Source organism: Marmota monax, unplaced genomic scaffold, assembly GCF_021218885.2.
Source record: "Marmota monax isolate L192 unplaced genomic scaffold, Marmota_monax_Labrador192_F-V1.1 WCK01_AAM20220418_F8-fsc00009, whole genome shotgun sequence".
NCBI classification, from domain to species: Eukaryota; Metazoa; Chordata; class Mammalia; order Rodentia; family Sciuridae; genus Marmota; species Marmota monax.
Genome location: NW_026694710.1, coordinates 17036056 through 17058703, shown reverse-complemented (window position 1 = coordinate 17058703; position 22648 = coordinate 17036056). Strand labels below are relative to the sequence as shown.

General features: G+C 44.3%; 1 pseudogene; it reads left to right on the top strand.

Moving 5' to 3' along the window:
* The first annotated feature begins 2720 nt into the window (after positions 1-2720).
* On the top strand, positions 2721-4979 carry LOC131423359 (protein mago nashi homolog; annotated as a pseudogene).
* Positions 4980-22648: the final 17669 nt, after the last annotated feature.

The window sequence follows — 22648 nt, the reverse complement described above, 5'->3', positions numbered from 1 at the left end:
GATAAAACTATGTTATTTGCATGTATGAATATGTCCCAGTGAAACCCTATTCAGTGCCAATATGTCATTCAAAGGGGCCCTGCAAAGGGTCAAAATAACACAAAACCAAGCCACAAGGTCAAGTTCTAAATATTTGTATTCTGATGGCTGCAATGAAAACAAAGTGTAACCTAATTAAATCACTAAATACTTAATGTCTGTGAAGGGCTTGGGGAAAGAATTGTTTAAAAATTGTTTAATTTTGGCATTCAGCTTTAAGAAAGTTTTGTTATTTAATCCAGCTTTACCAATCCCATTGATTTGGGGCACAACAATCCTCTAATATAAAGAGAAAGATTAATTAAATCTTTTAAGAGAGGCAGCTGGGTATGGCATGGTATGGCATTGAGGACAGAGGCCTTGAAGTCAAACAGCTCTGTGTTCGACTCACATTGCCTGTCACTCACCTTGCAACCTGGTGCAAGATGCTTACCCACCATGAGCCACACTCGCCTTGCCACAGATGGACACAGGAATATCTAATTTGCAGTAGTATAATAAGACGTCAATAAGATCGCATCTCTAACTGCCTCGCACAGCACAGAGAAGACATTGATAAATATATAGGGATGATGGTCATAAAATGACGAAGACGAGGATGATGGTGGCAGTGATGATGAAGACGAGGATGTGGTGCTGATGGAAGAGGACCAAGGCAAGCACTGCATAGCCATAAGCCACTGCTGGTCAGCGAGAACTGACCAGCTATAACTCAGTTCTAGATTCCACTGTGCAGGCCACCCTCAAGTCAGAAGTTGAAAAAGAGTTCCTGAGGGCCCAAGCACCACCAAGAGACAGGATAGGACAGAGAGACAGAGAGGGAGAATTGGCACATGTGTGCCACACCACACACACACACACACACACAAAGAACTTCACCTCCAGGAAGTCAGTCTTCCCAGGACAATGCCTGCCCAGCAAGATTCAGTCATGAATCGAAGAGTCTTCCATGAGTCACTCCACAGGCCTGTCTACATGCCTGGGCTCCCGTCTTACTTTAGTCCACGGGGCTTACTGAGATCTGAAACTGTCAGCAGTTTCTCAGCAGCTGGAGACAAGGAAATCTACCCCAATACAATATTGTAAAAAGCGAGCCTTTGTTACGCATTCATACTTATGCTTACAATTGGAAATAGGGCCGGGGCTCTTTTTAAACATGAGATTTAGTGGGGACCAGGGGAATTGAAGACTTAGACTGAGCTTTGCTACGAGACAAGGGGTGGCAGTAATAAATGTCACCAAGTGGGAAATATTCAAGGCCTATTCCCAGAAACCAGGGGCAATATCTCAAGGCAGAAAATGACAATAATTAAATTGCTCAGAAGCTGACAGCATACATAAATCTGGTGCATCAAGCCCAGCTCTTGGATTGCTTTCCAAATCTCATTTTGGTGGCATCCTATCTGAGCTGGAATCCCCTTTGTCTGCCCAGAGACCTCAGGTAAATTCTGTCTCTGCAAAGACTAATTATTTTGAGACTTTCTCTTTCTTTGCTTATTTTTGTTTAGGCATCACCAACTCCTACAGTCTTTTTGCTTCTACCAGCTGGTGAGTTACCAGCCACAGGAAGGAGAGAAGATGAATGTTTGGGTCAAAGTCTCTGCTCTGAGTGGTCATTGTGTGAGAGATTTCTCCCAGCTCCTTCCCAGAAAAATCAGATTTGAACCTGGGCTTATGTAATAAACCTCTGAAAGGCACTGCCCAAGCAATTTTCAAGTTACTAAGCTGGCCTCCTCCATCAAGCTGGCTTTAAAACTGCATTGAGAGATCAAGCTGGTGTATATACATGTGTCTAGAAATATGCATTCAAAATTTGTCACGCTGAAGGAAGGGATTGGAAATGTCAGGAAAGCTCGGTTCACGGTGCAAATGCTGTAAAGATAGGGAGGAATTTGAAAGTCATGTGCTTTCAAAATACATAGACAAACGATCAGCATTCCTTTTCTAGTGGCAGATTTTACACTTTGGAGCAAATTTTCAACTTACAGATCCAGTATCAATCAAAGCATAAAATATGAAGATTCTGTGCTTGAAGGGTCTCTATGCTCCCAAGTCTTCCGTCTTAGCAATGAAAGGAAAAAAGTACACATGTTCCTCTACTCACAATAGGGTTATGTCCAATAAAATGTAAGTCAACATGCATTTAGTAGACCCAACCTACTGAACACCACAGACCAACCTAAGTTGCCTCGGATGTGCTCAGCACACCCACCCTGGCCTACGGTTGGGCAGAATCATGGAACACAATGCTGATTTCATAGTGAAGTGTTGGGTATCTCATGGAATACATTGAGTATCTGTGTCCAAAAAAACGCTGGCAACGCGGCACACTATAGAGATTTGGTTGCTCCCTTGGGATGGCCCGGCTGACCAGGACATGCAGCCCCCTGTCCCTGCCCAGTATTGTGAGGATTTTACCACACGTAACTGGCCTGGGGAAAGATCAGAATTCCATGTGTGGATTCCACCAAATGTGTGTTGATCATAAAGTCAAAATTCCTAAGTCAAATCACCGTAAGTATGGGACCATCTTACTAAAGGCAGCCTTCTCTCCTCCAAAGAACAATCTGAGCACGGCCACCCACACTGAAAGCCAGTCCCCAAGCAGGGGTTCACCTTTAACCTAGTTTACAACCTTGATTTCCCTCTGCCATGTAGCCTAAGAAATTCAGGATTAGAACATGGACATCTTTGGGGGGCCATTGTCTTCTATCACAGCAGGTAACATAAAAGAGTAAAGCAGACCCACACAAGTCTAGAAGGAGACAGTAATTTTTATGTGAAAATCTCTTGGTTCTTCACTGTTGGCAGCTGATCAAGCTTAAAACAACAGAAATATTGTCCACAACAAAGAAAAACTTCAGAGGCCACATTTACGATTTGCAATCCCTACTTCCTGATACAGCAGTCCCCGCTGATCTTTGTTTCAGTACCAAAAACCCCATTTGACTTCTACTTGGACTTCAGGATTGAATAGATTTGAACAGAAAAATAAACTCTAGTAAATAATGATTTATTTTCCAAGGTTTTATTGGATAAAGACATAAACTAACACTTATTTTCTCCATGAACAGCATTGCTAGAGCTTACTAATAATAAAAACCAGTATGAATTGGGCACGTATTAGCCATCAGGCCCTAGGCCAAGTGCTTTCTATGCCTTAACTTACCTAATTCTCACAGTAATTCCACAAGATCAAATCTGTTATTTCTCCCATTTTATAGATGAGAAGAATCAAGGCTTAAAGAGCCACATCCCCAGGGTCACCCCAATAGTGAGTGACCAAATCATGATTCCAACCTAGGTCTGAGTTCAGAAGCTAGATGCTTCACCACTGTGTTATCCTGCCAATACAATCCTAACAAAATTAAACCAACGTCTTGCTTTCTTGTGGCCCTGCCACCCACTGTGACTGAACAAGTGTGTGAAGTTTTTCGAGGTGCTCCAAATAATGTGGTTTTGTGCCTCCATTTGTTCCTGTGATGACCCCAGAGGACTATGCAGGAGGGGGTTTGAAATCATTCAAGCATACAGGGGTGACACACAGATCCTCTTCCAGCAGATGAAGAAATCACCATGATACTGGGGGAGATTATCACTTCAAAGCAATAAAAATGCATAATCGATTGTGAAGCATACACAGTAGATTCCCATCAGATTGAAAAAAAAAAAAACAGAAGAAGAAGAAGAAAGAAAAAAAGCCTTGAAAAGAAATTATGTTTCCTGGGAGAATTTCTACAGTTTCAATTTCAGAACTGAACAATAGCTACAGTGCCATTTTGGGGTACCTCCCTTGTGCTCCATTCAGTGTGGGGTCCAGAATGCCCACCATCGACATTTCTTAGGATTTTGCTCTGCTGCTCTCAGACAGTCTTCCCTCTGTCAGACTGTTATTCCATCGTGGCTCTCCTTCTTCAGAACCCAGGCCTTACCAACCAGCTCACTGTTGCTAAGTGATATGTTGCTAAGGAAATCTGACCTTCTAGCAGCTGCCCCTGCCCCTGCCCCTGCCTGGAGCAGTTCTGGATGTCTCCAGGAGACTGTTGCACTGGGAGCAGGTGCACCCCATCAATTGTAAAGTTATGCAATGCACAGTATGATTGAAAATAGAGCAATACGGGGTAGGCAAACCTGAGCAAGTCATTAATCACCCTCAGCCTCCCCAGGCTGAGGCAGCCTGGTCAGTTGGTACGATTTCTGAATGTATAGCTGTGGAATTAAAAGAGAAGTCCACTACCCTGGGGTCTCTGGAAGTCAGGAAAGGGAGGGACAAGAGGAAGGGAAAGAGGGAGAAAGCCACTTTATTTTACTCCAGAAATAAGGTGGAGGCTTGTGGTATACACTCATTAGCAGGTTCCTTTCAGCATACAAAAGGATCACACTACCTTACCTCCTTTGTATTTAGGTGGGGCCATAAAACAAATTTGATTTGAACCCTACATGTCCTCTTCCCCTGCTGGGGTGGTCACATGGGAGTCAAAGACCCTGTGATGATTCAGTCTTGTGAGTCAAGGAGAGTGACTTTCATCTGCATTACTATGTGGGTCACCAAGGCAAGTTCAGTTGCGAGTTCTTGGATTTTGAGTTCCAACCTAATTGCAAATTGAGGTATGCCAACAACAGCAATTACAAAAATGATGTCATGATCAGAAAAGGAGCCTAGGTATAGAAAACTGTGACGGGGGAATTGAAGAGAATCATTGATGACAGTAAAATTGCCAAAGAGGATGATACACTGTGGCCTCCTCCTGACCAAATAAGCCCTCAGGAGCTTGCAGTCGTCATTGGAGATGAACATTTCTTTCACAACATCAAAAACTGGTTCGCTTATTGATATCAATCAACACAAAGGTCCAGATGGCTTACACGTATTTCATTATCTTCTCCAGGAGCTGAAGTGCTTGGTCATCAGTCTTATTGGATTACACTTCAAAAATTAAACCACTGCCACTACATGATGTCCTGCCCTGGAGAGGTATCTGGAAGCTCAACTCATCTTAAGTGAGTGAAAAATAAACTTTGTTTTATTGTTTTATTAATGCAGCATCACTCATCTTAACTTGACTAATACAGAAAATTAAAGATAAAGCTTTCCGGAGCCAACTTACAGGAGACTTAATTTTTAATAAAGCCAAGTTGCACAGTGGCTGGGACCTAATCAAGGTCAATAAATGCTTGTTGACTATTACATGAATTTTTCCTCAACTACTAATTAGTGACATATTTTATCTCTTATGTGAAAAGTGTTTCCCACCACTCCCCATCTTGCACCTTGTGTCTTACTTTGCCCTAACAACTATCTCAAAGAGCAAGCGTCAGAATTCAGTAAGAGAGTGAGGTGCTTTTCACAGTAATGATACACAGTGAGAATTCAGTAATGTTAGCTATTATGTTGTTTGGGTTCTGCTGTGGCTAGTATTTTATTATTTTTCTAAATTCCATTCATATTTACTCTTAATTTGATGCATTTCTCTTTTCTCATTCAAAGCCCTGTCATTGCTCTCTAAATCACAGCAAGCTCAGGTCCCACCTTGTCCAAAATTTGACTATTCTGTCCAGCTTCATGGCTCCAACCTAAGTAACTAGTGTACTAAGAATCAGTACCACCCAAAGCAATGATTTTATTGTTTTAGTCTTTTGTTGTTGTTCATTTTAGTTATACATGACAGTAGAATGTATTTTGACATATCATACACACATGGTGTATAAATTCCCATTTTGTGATTGTACATGATTTGGAGTTTCATTGGTTGTGTATTCATATATGAATACAGGAAAGTTATGTCCAATTCATTCTACTGTCTTTTCCATTCCTATCCCTCCTCCCCAACCCCATTCCCTACTGGCCAATCTGATGAGCTCCAGTCTTCCCTCCCTCAACTGACCAGCCTATTGTGAGTCAGCATCCACATATCAGAGAGAACATTCAGTCTTTGATTTGGGGGGATTAGCTCATTTCACTTAGCATGATAGTCTCCAATTCTATCCGTTTACTGGCAAATGCTATAATTTCATTTTCTTTATGGCTGAGTAATATTCCGTTGTGTATTTATACCACATTTTCTCTATCCATTCATCTGTTGAAGGGCACCTATGTTGGTCCCATAGCTTAGCTATTGTAATTGAGCTGCTATGAACTTTGATGTCACTGTGTCACTGTAGTATGCTGATTTTAAGTCCTCTGTGTATATGTCCAGGAATAAAATAACTGGGTCAAGTGGTGGTTTCATTCCAAGTTTTCTGCGGAATCTCCATGCTGCTTTATTATTGTTTTAATATTCAATGTGTACAGTGGGAGCAGTCCTCTCAACAGTCTTTTGCCCACCATCAAGGAAAGACAACAATTTTCTCTTACTAAACAGTTCCCCCTCCCCAATTTCAACTCTTTGGATCAGTGGATCATAGAAGTCTGAACCTTGAACATAGAGGTGGGTCTGGGATCCACCCTGAGAGGATCTTCGTACCTAAACCTGATCAAGAACCGGGACTAGTCGGAGACCTGGTCACAGGACTCATACCTGGTTGGTCAGTGTTCTTACCCAAGTTTTCTCAGATTCAAGTTGGCTAAGAGTCCTTTCTTCTTAGGTATGAAAATTTGAGTCTGGACATAACTAATTATCACTCCCTCTCCTCTAGGGAAGGCTAGATGCCATAGAGACACTGACACTGACATTCCAAAAGAAGTCAAGACCAAAGAAAGTCCCAAGCTTCGATATTCCCAAGTAGTACTCCCTCCTTCCCCATTTACCCAAGAAAATTAATTTCTCCTTTCACCTAAACTAGCTCCAGTGGACTCTCTTAATTCACAATCAAGAATTCAAAAGGTAAGCCCCTTGAGGAAAACTCATGCACAAATTTGGCATGTCTACATGAGCACCCACTGTGTGCAGCTATATCTTCCATTATCAATATTATAATTCCAAACACAGACTTGATGAAGAGGGAAAATGTGATGAACACAAAATCATTCATCATATTTTTTACCTGGAAGACCTTCTGGGATGCCCAGACTTCCATTTGGAAATTAGATCTTGCAACCAAGACCTGCTAGGCAAGAATTCAGAGCCTAGACACAGTCACACAGCCTGCAACCTTCCTATGAATCTCTTTTGCCAGTTTAATGAGCCTTCACCTCTCAGTCACACCTCAGGAAGACACCCAGCACCCCATACTGTGCAGACTTTAACAGGTTTTGCAACAGAATGATCATCTCCTCACAGGAGGATCACGGGAGTAGATTATGGCAACCAGGAGGCTTGGGGGAAGTAGGATAAAATCAGGCCAACATTCTAGTACTTTTTTTTTTCTTGTAGTGCCAGGGATTGAATCTTTGTGCATGCGAGGCAAGCACTCTACCAACGGAGCTATGTCCCCAGCCCAACATTCTCAGTATTTAACAACCAGACTTGCATGGGTGGGAAGTAATCAGAAGAACAATTGGATATTCAAATATAAGCCTCAGGGCAGAGGGTGAAAAACTAGGAATCCAGGTTCCAGAGAGCTTAGACCTGGGCCTGAGAGAACCTCAACAGGCCGACCTGGAGAGACCTCTAAGAGATTTCCAGTAGTGCCATCACACAGCCGTCACTCACCAAGCCATCTGCTATGAGCAGAGAGCAGAGACAGAGGGTATGAAACTCAGGTCACTGTGCCATCTACCTTTATAGATGTCTGACCATTGCTTCATTAGGTGTGCTAATTCCTGCAGTGGGGTTACAGCCCTGGCCCCCACCCCTGGTATCTTCCCAACTCCTTCAGGTGACTATCCACGAATATTCTGAACACAAATGTCATACATGTTGTAAGAAGCCTGGGTCCAGCAACTCAAAAGAGCATTCTAAACCCATTCAAACCTGCACTCAGGGATTGAGCACATGGTGAAGAAGGACAGTGTGTTCCCGATGCACGGCAAGGTGTGTGAGATGCCCTTTAGGACAGTTTCTTGTGGTCATTCTCTCCCCTTATGTCATCTCTCTCCCTCATCCAGCCATAAACTACAAAAACATCCTCTTTCTGATGATGATTCCCAAACACTCCCTTCTCCAGCTTTCACTGATTCCCAAACTCTCCCTACAGATATTGAGTCCAAGGGACTCTCTTCACGCAGTATTTCCCGATCCTCAGAGAGGCTCAGACAACTTTCCCACTTGTCCTTCCCTCCCATCTCACTGCTCTTCTGGTACCTCCTCTGATCCACTCACAACCTTCTAGCAAGCCGAGGTCGTGGCCAGAGAACAGCATCTTCCGGCAGGAGAACAGTGGCTCTGTACTGCCCAGCTCACTCTCCCTCCCCACGGAGGGGCGTTGGGAAGCCCTTGCTTTTCTCAAGGGAAATTCTGCTGGAGACTTCCTGGTGAAGAGAAGGCTCCATCTGCTGGTACATGTGTCCAGTTCAGGGAAGTCTTCATTGTTTTCCTATTTCTCATGCCCAGTCCTTAGAAGCACCCTATTTTTTTTTCACCCCTGGAAATACCTTGGTATTTCCAAGGTCCTTCTAGTTCTAACAGTACAAGAGTCCTATGATCTACAATGTTCTCTACTAATGTTCTTTTATAGAGGGAGTCTGCCTTGAGCAATTTTCTTCATGTTTGAAATCAAAGAATGCCATTGCCCAGATGGAGGTTTAAATAATGAAGGCCATTTCCTCTTTGGAAATGCTTCTCTCCCTACTCAAGGGTTGTCACCACGGAGTGACCTTGGTCCTCTGGGCTCCATCAGAACCACTGGTACCACTCAGAGCACCAAGGATCTGCACCAGGACACAAAATAATCATGGAAGAATAAAATTTCATAGCCACCAGTAAATCAGGGACAGGCAGCAACTGAAGGAGAAATCTGGGGGACAGGTGGGGACATGGCTTTCATTAATTGATGCTAAAAGAGACCTGGGGACCTACAGCCAACCCACAGCACTTCCAAGTATTAAAAATGAAAGTTCCATGTGATCCAGCAATTCCACCCTTAGGTATAAACCATAGAAGTAAAAGTAGGAATCAGATATTTGTGTACCAGTGTTCATAGCAACATTACTCACAAAAAGCAAAAGGGAAATCGACCCAAACATAAACAAATGTGATCCATACATACAATAAAATACCGTCAGCCTTATCAAAGCAATGAAATTCTGATAAATATAGCAACATGGATGAATTATACTAAGTAAAATAGGCTGGACACAAAAGAAAAAAATATTTTGTGATTCCACTAACATAAAGTACCTAGAATAGTCAAATTCCCAGTGGCAGAAAGTAGAATGGTCATTATCAGGGGCTGGGGGAAATCAGAAAGGGGAGGTAGTGTTTAACGGGCACAGAGTCTCAGTTTGGGATGATGAAAAAGTTCTGGAGGTGAGGGGTGGTGACGGTTTGCACAGCGATGTGAATGGATTTACTGTCACCAAATTGTACATTGAAGATAGTTTAAATGGTAAGTTTTATGTTATGTATATTTTACCACAATAAAAGGTTACAGCAATTAAAAATCACACTATCACTGTCCATAGCTGGGGCCAGCCATCTGAGCCCAGGCTGAGTAAGGAGGTTTCTGTGCAGAGGTGGGGCCAGTGCAGGTGGCAGTCAGATGCAGGTGCCTGGGCTCTCACTGGGCAAGAGGGCCTCTGCCTCTGCCCAGGGAAGAAGCAGCACTGCAGGGGAGGCTGGGCACACAGCGGGTAGGGGTGGGGTTGACCAAATGAATACGCATGGTAGTGATGATGGGAAGCAAAGTGTTGTTAGATTGGAGCCGGAGGCATCAGTGTGAACTCAGGGTTTGTGATAGGTGCGTGGAGAGATGAGAGATGATGTCATGTGATGATGATAAAATAGTTGATTGACAGATATGGACATATGAATATAAAAGAGAATGTATGCGCACACGTGCACACACACACACACACACATACACACACACACACACACACACACACACCTTGCTCTGTCCACTCAGGGTATCTGGGATCAGCAATATCCCCATTACAATGAGACCAATTGATGTCCACATCAAGACTTCTTTCTTTCTATGATTTTTTCAGTAAAAGAAATCAACATTCCTTGAAGAAGTGGCTGATTCCAGGACAGGAATAAGAAAAATACAAGAAGAACCTATAACATCTTGTTTCATAAAATAAGGAGCTGCTTGAACAATGACAGGGACATGTCAAAGCACACAGGAGCCAGTGTTCAGGGCTGACACTGGCCAAATGTGGGAAATTTTGAGCATTAAAAATACGGTGACAGTAACAGATTATACCCCTTAAATAAAATAGGAAAACATGAGTCCATCTGATATAAATAAAGCCAGAGAGAGTTGATTAGGAATGGGATGTTTGTACAGTTTCAAGGTAACTGTCTGTCAAATGCTTATTAATTGCAAAGGAAAATGAGTAACGTTCCCGTGAAACACCCCCACAGACACCACATTAATCAAGTGGTCAAAGCGAGCATCCTCAGCTCTGGGACAAATTGAAACTGTGTGCCACTTGTTAGGGTACCCTGGCAGAATGGCACACGTTTGTAATAAGGCTGTCAGAAAATCATCACTTGAAACTAACCAGGAGGACATATCAGGAAAACCAAAAACTGAGGGACTTCTGCAAAACAAGTGAGGTTTAATATTCTGAAGTGTAAATAAAGGTTGTGAAAGTCAAGAACAGACTGACAAACTGTTGGAGATGGCAGGAGACTAGGGAGAAATGACAACTTAAGTCAGTGCCTGAGTCTGAATTGGATCTGTTTGGACATTCATGAGATTGTAGGGGCATGAAGGATGTCCTTATGTAAGGACTTCAGGGGATAATTAGCAAAAACAACTGAGTGAAGCCTGAGGATTCAATGTAACACCCTGATATTAACTCCCTCCCTTTTATTATTGTATAATAATATACTGTACTTATATGAGAAGTCATTCTTATGTGTAGGAAATAAACATTACAATATTTGGAAATGATAGAGCATCAATGGCAAGTTTCTCTCAAATTTCTGGGGAGGGAGGCTCTTCTTTCTACTGTACTTGCAATCTATCAGTAACTTTGAAACTTTTCAATATTGAAAATTGTCCTTTAAAATAATATGGGATCAGGCTGGGGTTGTGGCTCAGTGGTAGAGCACTCGACTAGCCTATGTGCGGCACTGGGTTCAATTCTCAGCACCATATAAAAATAAATAAATAAAGTCATTGTGTTCATCTACAACTAAAAAAAAAATTTTAAATAATATGGGACCATCTATGATTCACTAAATTGTCTTTTTGTTCTAATTAGTTATACATGACAGTACAATGAATTTTGACACAACATACATAAATGGAGTATAACTTCTGCTTTTTCTGGTTGTACATGATGTAGAATCACACTGGTCATGATTCACGAAATTTTAAAACTAAGCATCAAAGTGTGAAAAATTAAAAAACTAAACTTTCTTTAAAAGATATATGAATTTTTGAAATGAAAGAAGTAGACCATATTTAATAATTGGTAGTAATTGACTAATAGTGGTGGGTTGGTTGGTTTGTTGTTTCTACCTTTGTTTTCAAAAAATTGAACCCAGGACCTCACACATGCCAGGAAAGTGTTCTACCCCTGAGCTACCTTCCCAAATCTACTTTATATTTATTTTTTCAGATTGTCTTAAAATGTCATGTATTTTCATAAGTAACATGTTATTTTATTTTTCAAAATGTAATATTTTTATGTATTTTTTATATTCTGCAATTTTCCTATGGTAGAGCTACAAATTAATTTGTTTCAATTAGTGCTTTTTAAAACTCTTTAGTCTCTTCTAATGAGAACTTATGGCTTCAAAATTGAAAAACTTCTTCACCATTTTGCCTAAAAGGGGTTCTTCTTCTCCATCACATCCCGTCTATTTTTCTAACACTTTATTGGATACATTTTTAATCCTTTTAATCTCTGCCTTTTCTTGCATTTTCTCTTTCGTAGCCATGCTCCCTTTTGGTTCATTTACTTAGCTCTGTTTCCACTTTACTAATTCTCTCTTCAACTATTTCTAGCTACCATTTCATGAGCCTTTTTATTTTATTTTATTTTTCTCATTTCAATCATGCTTTTTAAAAAATTTCTTGGATTTTTATTCGGTTCCCCTCAAGTCCAACTGTTGTTTTTCTATAATTTCATGTTCTTACCTATTAGTTTCTCTCCCTTATCTCTCTGAATATTATAAGCATACTTCATAAAAGTCTTTCTTGGACTGTTTTATTATCCATGGTTATTAGGGTATAAATTCTACCATTTCTTGTATCTTTTGACTCTTCCACAGCATCATTTGTAATTTTTTTGCAATGCCATTCTCAGCAAGGGTTGATCTCTATCTTCCCCAGACTCAGGTTCCTTCCCAAAATACTAGTTTCTTCCCATATGCATCTTATCCAAAGGTTTATCCACCCCCTGGAACTCTTGCCCTGCACTCCGGGGACCCTCCCCTCTGGCCTCTGTCATGACCCAGCACTGAATGTTGACAGACCACACCTTGGGATTGCCATGATCCTTGGTCAGCGTATCTGAAGCCCCCAGCCATCCATCTTTGGATGAACAGAGTCCCACAGTTAATGTCTTGCTCAGCCTCTCATCCCTCCAGAGGACAGCAATTCTGCATTTTCCAGCTCTCTTTTGGGGTGACAATGTCTGTTTAGACTTCTTTATCTTGCCTGAAGCTTGCCTTGAGAGGTGGAAGAGCTAGAGTCAGACACAGGTCCCCTCCCACTGTGCTCATGCCTCTGCAGCAATCCCCACCCCTCCCGCATTGGGCAGGGTCCCATGGCTGCAGTTGTCTGGGGATGTTGGCCATCCGAGCAGAGCTCTGTCCTGTGCACTGGGCCCTCAGCCACCGTCGTTTTCCTCTCAGCTCTAATTTGATTGAAGTGGAAAACAGCATCACAGGGACCAGGCTAAGCTCTTGATACACTGTATCTTGGTCAAGTTCACATCCTGGAAGGAGGATGTTCTTATACTCATTTTTTTTCTTTTATTTATTTACTTATTTACCTATCTATTTTTTTGTGCATTAGACCCATATTATACATCAAGAGGACAAAGTTTAAAGGGATGAAGTTGCCCAGGGAGGTTACATAGCCCCACCCAGAGCCAGGACCCCAACCCAGGCCAGACACTCTGAGTTCCTCCATTGTACTCTGCCAGGCACATCTCTCTAGAAGTTGGAACATATATCTCCAGCTTTCTTTGAAGCTACTCTGCTGAGCTCTTGGGGAAAAGGCTTCTCCAATTTCTGAACATCAGTCACCGGGAATCTGCAGTCTTTATTAACTTAGCAAATGGCCCACCAAATAAAAGCTACATTAAAGTGGATGGTAATGGGCCTTCAGCTTTTCCTAATGACGTTTCCTGTCCCTTCCTAAAGAAGCTTGTGTCGGGGTAAGAGGTGGCCAGACTCCTTCGCATTTTTCCCAGGAAGAGCCACTTAAGACAATCAAGTCTCAGAGCTGTCAGGGTCTGTCTGAGCTTGACTTCCTGGAAGGGTTTCTTACAGGTCCATTTACATTAAAAATAACCTCTACTCCAACTCTCAAGGCCACTTCCTTTTGCAGTTGACCAGAGAGACAGAGGTGCATTCCAACAGGAAGAAATCGGAATGAATCTGGCAGATGCTAAATGTTCTACCTTTCTCCTTTCCTGCAGGGGAGAGGGGGAGAAAACAAAGTTGCTTCTTAAATGCTGCTGTCACCAAGTTTGAATCTGTGCACGGCCATCTCGGCCTCATGCATATTAACTAAGAATCCTGGAAGACACATCTCAGATCCTTTATGCCCACCATCCTCCTGGCATCAAGTTAAACCCCCCTTGAGCCTTATTAAGTGGAGATTGAAGCTGTCTCACACATTAAAAGAAAAATACAAACGTTGCTTACTCCTCCTCCTCATCCAGTTCCCTAATTTCAGTGAAGTTCTGACTCCTTAGATTTCTGTGAAAGCCCCATTTCTGTTTCCACTCCACCTCTGTCTTAGGGATGTTTGTAAATTCAGACCTGGTCCACGTGGGACCAGAAGCTGCCCATCAATGCGCTGGTTCACCTGAGCCAGGCCAACTACCTGGGGGTCCCCAGCTTGCCTTCTAGTCATTGCCACTGCTACTCCTACTGCCTGAAGTAGGACCTGCCACCATCTTCTCCTAATTTCAGTATTCTAATTAGCTAAACTCTCTCCCCCTGCATCTCAAAGGTTTTTACCTGCTCCGGGAGCCTTTCCAGAGCCTCCCTCTGCTGCAGCCAACTGGGTGAATGGCGTCCCTGTAGCATCTGTGCCTCCCTCCCTGGTGGCACCATGAAGACACAATGGGTGAGTGCAGACTTCCAGAACAGCTCCTGTTTAGTGGGGTGGAGGGGAGAGGTGAGCTCCAAGCCGGGAGAGAGGCAGGGGATACAGGGGAGGGGGCTCTGTGCTCCCTGTCTCTAAACAGCACACAAATGGCAGAACTTCCAGTAGGGTGACCACTGGACACCTGGGTACTGAATCCCAGTGCATGGCCTTGACCCACACTGGAACCCACAGAGCCACAGCTGAGGGCAGCATCTCAGGCTTCCACTGAGCGACCAAGGACCTGAAGCACCTCTCGGGCTTCCTCCTGACCCCTGGGATTCTCACAGGTCTACATCACTGTCAGCCCACCCCAGAAAGCCTGGATTAGGATTCCTATCAATGCCGAGAAACAAATTAAGACACATTTGATCTGAGTGTCACAACAAGAGCCATCCAGTTTACACTGGCTTTGAAAAATATTTTTACAAATGTCATTATTTAATCCTGACAACAATCCTGCCACAGAGGGATCCCTACTCTCATTTGACAGATCTAGAGAAATGAAAGCCTTTTTAAGGAGGTGACTAGCGAGGCAGCGTTGAAGGCCAGGAGGTCCACTTCCATATCCTTGGCTTGCTTTCCGTACCCTGGTATCAAGGGCATCCTCTGAGGACAAAAGAACGGACTCAGGTGTCCCAGGGAGAATTATCTGGAGACAATGCTAACTCCAAGGCCAGCTACTGCAAAGCCCATTTAACAGAAAGGGTCAAGGACCAAGTTGAGAGCCTTGAATGGCCTGACTCAGTATAAAAATCTAAACATACAGTCTGGAGCAACTGGGGACTGGGTGATGAATGCAAGCAGGGGAGAAGGGCCATATCACCTGGTCCCTGGTTTGTGCAGAGCCCCTGTGCTATCTCTTGCTGCAGTCTGGCTGGGCACAATCAGGAGCCACTTGTCAAAAGAAACTAACTTTATTTTTAGAACCACACACGACAAACAAAACAGCCTCTCAGGAAAAACCCTCAGAGCCTCAACTGCCACCACCGGCTTTCCACAAGCCTCTCTCTCCCACCCAAGCTTCTCTCCACCTCCCACAATCCTCCTGCTCTTGAGGCCGATTGGCTGGGTCATGTGGGCGGAGCCAAAAAAGTCCCCCAATGAGCAGCTCCGTGGTCTGAAAGGGCAGGGAAACAGCCCAATGAGCATCACCGCAGAGGAGCCAATCAGCTAGATGTTGCTGGGGCCGCTGTGAGCCAATCATCAGCCGGCAGCTGGAAGTTTGCTGGCAGCTGGAAGTTTGCTGGGGCCCCTTTGGCTGTGGCTCTCAACATCTCTCTGTGCCTTCCCTACAGATGGTAAAGTTCCAAGGATCAGAGTTGATAGGAACTTGGCAGATGAGGGGTGCCCAGGGCCAACACAGTGCACGTGCTGTATCAGCGAGGTGCGCAGGAGACTGCAGGAGATCACCCTGAAGAGTTGCTATGGATTTCACTTGGCAGACAACTCTTGGGGCCAGAATGGGTGTCAGCAATGGTGGTAGATTTAAGACCTCACAAATACTGGGAGCCTCGGGTACGTTGAGTCTGTTGTGACTATTTGGAAACTGGTGCCTCATGTTTGGGGAGTCAAATGTTTGACACCTCTCGGCTTCTCCATCTCTTTCCATGATTTCCACACGCATGCTCTGCTCACTTGATCTATGCCCTCATCTCTCCAGAAGTTACGACTATACTTATCTGTACTTAATGCAGCGGATGAGCTCTGCCTGTGTCACTCGAGCTGTTGGCTTCCATAGTTCCATTTATCCTCTGGCAGAATTGATCCTCGTAAATAATGTGGCAAGCATATTCCAAAGGGGGAAACGTGAAAGGAGTTTGTGTAAGAGTCTTGGGGTGACAGGGTGGGAGGGGGCGGTGGGAAACTCCTAGACTAATGGGTGCTCAGAGGCAGCCGGAATGCCAGGATGCATGTGAGAGTTTTGTGGCCGACTAGGACTTGAACCCAGTTATCACTGACTGCTGGGGACAGGCTGCTAACCTCTCTGATCCCAGTTTCCCCCGGTTTGAAAAGGACATAACCATAACTACCCCCTATAGCTACTTGATGATTTAATAAGATCTCACTTTAAGCATCAGCACAGCCGTGGTCTGCAGCAAATGCTCCATGAATGTGGTTTTAGATCTGGATGAAGGAGTCACCTTTTTCCTATCCTTTGCACCTCATTGTTAACTATCCTGAAGAGCACGGTGCAGTTTTCCAAGGCCACTTCTCAACCAGAGGCTCTGACAGAAGGCACTGATATTCCTTGGGCTGGGCCCCACTCTCCGGTTTCGAAAGTCAGACCCTGCTGATTGGCCCTTGGGACAGAAAAATCAGCAACACAAAAAAAAAAAAACCCAGGCTGGGCTGGGCAGGGAGGGTCACCACACAGCAGAAGGGACAGCAGCAGAGGACTCCTGTCCTGGCTCAATCACTGCAGGCCCTTAGGTCTTGATTTACCTTTTCTGAGCTTTGATGTCAGGTAAATGGGTTTGAGAATGGTACCCACGCAGAGTTTTTAGGAGGATCGGGCAGATGGAGAAACGCTGGGCACAACGCCTGCATGGACACTACTCAGAGTTAGTCCCCCCGGTTATTTTGCTGCAGCCAAACTGCAGCAAGTCCCTACCATTATCATCCCACTACTCACCTTTCTAGGGGCAGAGGAAAGAGAGTTATAAAACACGGTTCCCTCCTTCTTTCCTAAGGTCCAAGGGGCATGCAGTAAAGCACACAAGCCTCAGCCTCCGGGGGCATCCACCTGGGCAAAGGTACAGACCGTCCCACTCCCCGGAGGCTCCCTGGGCCGGTCCCCAGGCAGCTCGCTGCACCCGGACCCCACTGTCCTGCCTCGAAGCTGCTCCTCTTGGCTTCGCCCAGCACAGGGTCCCCAAGTCCACTGCACTATTGTGCTGAGACAAGGGGCCGCTCGGAGGCTAAATGGCACGTGTTTCCCCTGGAGAGAGGCGGAGCAGCGGGCTGAGAGGATGGGGCAGGGGGTCACAGGGGCCCTGGCCACCTCCCCAGGCCCCTGGCTCCAGGCTCTGTCCAGGGAGGACCAGGACAAGCACAGCAGCCGCTGCAGAGCTGAGCACAGTGGCTGAGAAACGACTGCTCGAACCCCGGGTGTGATCGATGATTGATTTGGAGAACAGGATTGCGAGGGCGATGGAGGGGCAGCATATGGACCCGAATCCCGGTGCTCTTCGTCATGCTGTGCAGCCTCAGGCAACCGACCCGGCGCGGGTCGTTAATAATTTTAACTCATTCCACGTGCACAGTTTGCTTCACCTCCCAAATAAATTAATTATGGAGACTTTAAAGGATTTTCAGAGGGAATCTCATTACTAACTGCACATTCTACCCTACCAATCAATAGTCCTTTCATTTTTACATAGCAAGTGGGAGAGAAGGGAGGGTAACCGAAAAAAAGAAAGAAACTCCTATTTCTTTTTTCATCATCTCCAGCCCCAGCATTTTAATGAGTACCCTGAAACATGTTCAAACTCTGTCCCCACTGTGTGACCTTGAATGAATTAATTAACCTCTCTGAGCATCACTTTAAAAAAAAACTTTGCTCTCTCCTCCGCCCTGAAAGCCCATACTTTCATACTTTTGTCCATGACATGAGAAGCTCCTGTTCATTCTATAAAACCCTGCTACATTCAGAATGGGTAGGAATTTGACATGGTGATGAGATCAAGCTTTACAGACATTCCTAGATTCAAATGCTGCTCTGATACTTACTGGCTAGGGTGACTGTGAGCAAGTGACTTAAGCCTCATTCGCCTCATCTGAAAAATGGTGACAATATACCTGAGTCACAGGTAGTTATGAGGAATATGAGATAGAATGCACATAAACCCAGGCAGGGCCAGGCACCTAGTAAGTGCTCAGTAATCACTGGCTGTTATCATGCCTTTATTTCAGGTAGCATGCCCAGCACATTCCTTTTATATTTAGGTGGATTCTCTCCATCTGTAAATGCTGATTCATAGAGGGCAGAGCCCAGTCTCATTTGGCTGTGCATTCATAAGGGTAGGCATGCTGTGTGGTATACAGTAGGTACTCAACATTGCCAATGCCCTGTAACATGGGCTGCTGCAAGGTGCTATAGGAGTCCCAAGAGAAAAGATCAGAGTGTGCTTGGGGAACCAGATATGATAGAAGCTGTGGGCTGAGCCAAACCCGGGTGGGAGTTAGAGTAAGGAAGGGGCATTGTGTGGCTGGAGGGGTCTTTGGAGATGCTGTCAAGGGCCCTGCCTGTGGGGCCCGCTCCTGCCTCCCATCTCTCAGCACCTGGGAGAGCAAAGTTGCAGGACAGGCTTCCAGAGTGCCAGCACCAGAAGTCATGGCACCCACGAGGCCCCTGGCAGCAGAATAGAGAAGCTGAGACTAGAAGCAGAGATGGGAGTCCGATCTCAGAGGACCTTGGTGCCTGCTAGGGAGCAGTGAGGTCATTTTGAGGGAGACACAGTGCTCCTGGTGAGTTTCAAGGAGAAGAGAAGAATGCTCTGACTTATATTCCAGACCTGATCCCCTGGGCAGCCAGTAGACTACGGCCTGCAGGGGAGTCCTTGAGACGGGCAGGGAGCCTGTCTGATTCTGCCCACTGTCATATGGCAAGGTCTGGCACGAGGGAGATGCCCAGAAAATATCGACTGAATGAACAGGAAGGCTTGTGGGAGGACCTGGGAGCATTTAGGAGATGACCACGCTGGGAACCTGGGCCAGCACTGACCACGAGAACCCTATGAGGACAGAATTGCTCTCTCCCTGGCTGTCCTGGGCCAGAGCCACTGCCATATGTGTCTACTGGGCTCTTGAGGTGTGCCTGGTGCCATTGCAGAACTTCAGAATTTAATTTTCATGAGTTCCAATGCACAAGCCTCTCTCAGAGCACAGACTCACACCAAGATAGAGAGGACAAGGGTCCCTGTGGAGCTCTGGCTCTGAAATACTGCAATCCCCCTGCTTGGGAGTCAATGGTTTTAAATACCTTTATGTGTCATGGTGGGAATTAGTACTGCTGATCAACATGATCCAATTTCAAATAGAATTTGAACAGGGAGTAAGTGGTAATAACCCACGAGGTTTGCATCTGCAGATTCAACCAACCACAGATTGGAAGTACTCGGAGGGGGAAAAAAAGCATCTTCTGTACATGTGCAAATGTTTGTCTTGTCATTTTTCTCTAAACAAAACTGTAGAACAAGGGTTTACATGGTTACATTGTATTGGGTGTTATAAGTAATCTAGATACGATGCAAAGAATGCAGGAGGATGTATTAAATGCAAGCATCACTCCATCTTATATAATGGACTTCAGCATCCATGGAGTTCGGTATCCGTAGGCATCCCTGGAACAACTCCCCTGTGGATACCATGGGGCAGCCTTAGGACCATCTCTTGAGTGTACCTGTGGCAGTTGTGGAAGGTGGTGTTGGAGAACATGGCATCTGAAGCCAGGTGTTCTGAGTCTGAAGGCTGACCCTGATTTACACAAACTCTGTGCTTCCTCCTCTAGAAAACCATAGTAGCTATCTCATGAGATTGTTCCAAAGTAAATTATATTAGTTGATGCCAATAAAAAAAAAAAACCTGGCAAGTGCTTACTAGATATGATCTATTTTGTGAAATTTTACATGCATCTCCTTTAATCTCCTTTAATCCCCTCAACAATTCTCCCAGGTAGGAGATGTCATTCCAATTTTGCAGATGAAGAAACATGTTCAATGGAGGGAATGATAAATAAATTACACAGTGTCACAATGACAGTAAGCACTGGAGCCAGGAATCAAACCCAGCTGCCTCTAAATCCAAAGCCCTGGATTAAAGCAAACTGATGACACAGACTAATAGCAGGTTTCTTGGCCACGAGGCTCTGCAGAACACTGAGCCCTGGGGAAGGAGAAATAGAGTGAGCCCTGCACACGCCCCAGCTCACACCTCAGAGAGAGGGTTCCAGGCCGCAGTGCAAAGAGGGAATGCAGACGCCTGGGGGTCTCTCTGAGCTGAGGGAAAGAGGTTGGAGTCCAGACAGGACAAGGAAGCTAGAGTTGGCAGATCAGAGCACCAGGGAGGAGAGAGCAAGGCAGTGGGAAGCAGACAGACAATGAGGCAGAAGAGAGAAAGAGCCCTGAAAATCCACACAGAAAACTTGCAAACTCTTCAGCTGAGTACAGATGTATCTGGGGAAGCCACTGGAAGCTGGGGAAAAACTAAGAGGGGACAGAAGAATCCATCACCAGAGCTCAAAAAGGACCAGGGGGAGTTCATGTTCTCACCATTTCACAATTCAGCAGGCATTAGCCCAAGGCATCTGGAGGTACTGCCTCAGTAGGAAGGGCTACTGCCCGCTCTGGGGCTGCCTGACACAGCTAACTGGGAACCTTTGAAAGGATCAAACTGCTTCCACGTGGCTGCGTCCCAGAACAAAGCTCAAAAACATGTACAGGGATACAGAAATACCCAGCACCTACAGAAGGAAAATTCACAATGTCCAGCATCCAATAAAAAATGACCTGGCATGCAAAGAAACAGAAATACACAACCCATAATGAGAGGAAAATCAGTCTATGGGAACAGATCATAAAAGTAACCAAGGGAAGGCACATGATGCACAAGAGAATAAAGACGATGGTTCAGGCAGATGGCTCCCTGGAAACGATGCCACTGAGAACACTTCTCCAACACGAAAAAAAAAATTAAAGAAAAAAAGAACTATCCACTTGGAAGTCTATGCCCAGCAAAAACGTACTTCAAAAAAAAATGAAGGCTAAGTAAAGTCTTTCTGACTTGGCCTCTTAGCCTCCCAATTAGTAAATGTCCACTCAGATTTCTACTTGGTCATGATTGTAATGAAATTCTCAGACCCCAGGTTAGGAACCAATAGCCCCCTGTAGGCATTCATATTTGAGATCTCAAAAAGGTGGGAAACAAGTCCACCCATGGATCCCATGTGGAGACCCCCAGCATGATTTGAAAGCCTGGGACTTGACTTCAGTCTCACACGTACCCTTAGATGAGGACATGTGGGAAGACAGAAAGCTGTTACACAGAAAATTCCCAATTGGGAAGACACATTGGTGTTCTGTATGTACCTCTTGTGTGTCCTACAGGATCCATTTTCCATGCAAATCCACTACATGATGATCAAATTTGAAGTAGTAACTAATAGCTACAATTGATAAAGCTCATTCTATCATATGACCATTTTATATAAATTTTAATATATCCTACATTAAAATGTTTTTAAAGCACTGCCAATTAAACAATACAAGACTCGATTATCCTTCATCATTTTATCCTAAAAGGTTTGTAGATTCACCTATGCATTTTTATCACGTATCATTTTGTGCACAAAAAGGAATATGTATGCAAATAAAGGGCTTAAGGTATTGCTCAAAATGCTTACATTCGATGTTTAATTCTTTTTTCCACATTTTATTGATGCATTATAGTTGTACATACTAAAGGATTTGTCCCTATACATTTGTACCTGCACACAATGCAACACTGTATCACTTCCCAGCACTTACTCCGAACGGCCCCCCTATGGTCCTTTTCCTCTACTGACTTCCCTTTGAGTTTCATGAGACCCCTGGTCCCCATCTTTCTTTTCCTCTTTACCTCTCTAGCTTCCACATACAAGAGAAAACATACAACCCTTGACCTTCTGAGTTTGGCTTATTTCACTCAACATGATGGTCTCTGGTTCCATCCATTTTCCTGCAAATGGCATAATTTCATTCTTCTGGATGGCTGAATAAAACTCCATTGTGTGTATATATACCACATTTTCTTTATCCATTTATCTGTGGATGGACACCTAGGCTGGTTCTATGGTTTGGCTACTGTGGATTGTGCTGCTATAAACATGGGTATGCATGTGTCGCTGTCGTAGGATGACTTTATTCTTCAGGATGAATACTGAGGAGTGGCTCCATGTCCAGTGTTTTGAGGCGCCTCCGTACTGATTTCCATAGAGGTCGTACTAATTTACAATGCCACCAACAGTGTAAAAGTGTTCCTTTTTCTCCACATCCTCTCCACAGTTTATTATTACCTGTATTCTTGATGACTGCCATTCTGATGGGGTAAGATAAAATCTCAGTATCGTTTTGATTTGCATTTCCCTAATTGCTAATGATGTTGAGCATTTTTTCATATATTTGTCTGCCACTTGTATTTCTTCTTTTGAGAAGTGTTTGATTCATTTACCCATTTATTTATTAACTGGGTTATTTAATTTTTTGGTGCTGAGTTTTTTGAGTTCATATATTCAAGATATCAATCCTCC